Here is a 1,430-nt window from a genome sequence, read left to right on the forward strand (position 1 = left end):
AGGCATGGCGTTGTAGAGGATAGGGCTCTTGGTGGGGCTTCTAGGCGGCCAGGACGGGGGTGCGCGCGCTGCGCACAGCTGATTAGGGTGTCAATATAGTCGGATAGAGTGTACGAAGCGATTGGCACCCAAACGAGATCGATGAGGCGGCGAGAAGACGTGGCGTTGTAGAGGATCATGCACTTCGAGTAGCTTCTAGGCGGCCAGGACGCAAGCGCGCGCCTCGCGTGTGGTCGACCCGGGTATCAAATTAACCGGAAATAACAGACGAATCGATTGAGACCACTGCGGACACGATATGACGCCGTTTAGTCGTTGTTTGTAGATGATTTGGCACTTCTTGGCCTCGAACAGGATGAAGGAGCCCGATTTCGGCGTAGCACCACATCCAGATCGATAGAGCACCCCCGAAAACATGAAGATACGACATCAAAACGTTGTCATCACAAAGTGCAGAGTTGGCCCCTTTTTTGTCCGTTAACAGCCTCACTATAATGTCAAGAAAAGGTTCTGTGCTCTCAGAGGTTTGTTGACACTCCAAACATGTTGCTAAAAATAAAATTAAAAAGATATATTACTTGCTTTTGCACCATATAAGTTTCATTTTCTGAAAACTTTTGAAAAGAAAAGCGTTCCTTACTCTGTTGCTTCAGTATCCCTCCAAGATTTGGTAAATAGGCGAGGACTGCCTGTGATACGCCTCAAGTCTGTTGAAAAAAGAAAAATTCACACTTAAATAGAATACTGCAGAGAACTACCCCCATCCCACACTGTTAAAAATTACATCAGTAAATAACTGCAGGATGGCCTCACTGTAAAAATAATTATGGTGACTTAACGAAATTTTCTCGGTTAATTTTCTAGTACGAAAACTTCATTTTTAACCAATTACGATAAATCGTTATTCTACGAATTGCTTTGTAAAATCCAAAGCTCCAACTAAAAAGTATGGATTTGCGTATATTTCGTCAAATTTTATGATATGATACCCAAAATTTTGCATCCGTTACGAAATATATTTGTAACTTCACGAAATTTTTCGTAAATTATTTTTTACGACGCATTTTGTAACATTTTGTTTCGTAGAATGACGAAAACTTTTTACAGTGCTGGTAATTTTTTAAACGGTGTAATCCTGTAGTCTACACTGTACTTTGTGTTGAATAAAAGTTCTTTTCAAGTAATGCCAAGTCTTTATCCCTCAAAAACCAGTCGAACAGATTTTGACCGTAGTATGGAAGTACAGGACGAACTGTATGAAGGTACAGTCATTGTTCCTAAATTCGGACTTGCGCCCTAAATTCAGACATTTTGCCGTATTTCACTATCGTCGCCTCCAAATCCATTATGCGTTGACAAAATTTAACTTCTATGGGTTTGATGGGAAGGTAAGACCACCAAGTTTCCATTTCTGCCAAAAAAATAAATGT

This window comes from Frankliniella occidentalis, unplaced genomic scaffold, assembly GCF_000697945.3.
Source record: "Frankliniella occidentalis isolate FOCC.00 unplaced genomic scaffold, Focc_3.1 Scaffold193, whole genome shotgun sequence".
Classification (NCBI taxonomy): Eukaryota; Metazoa; Arthropoda; class Insecta; order Thysanoptera; family Thripidae; genus Frankliniella; species Frankliniella occidentalis.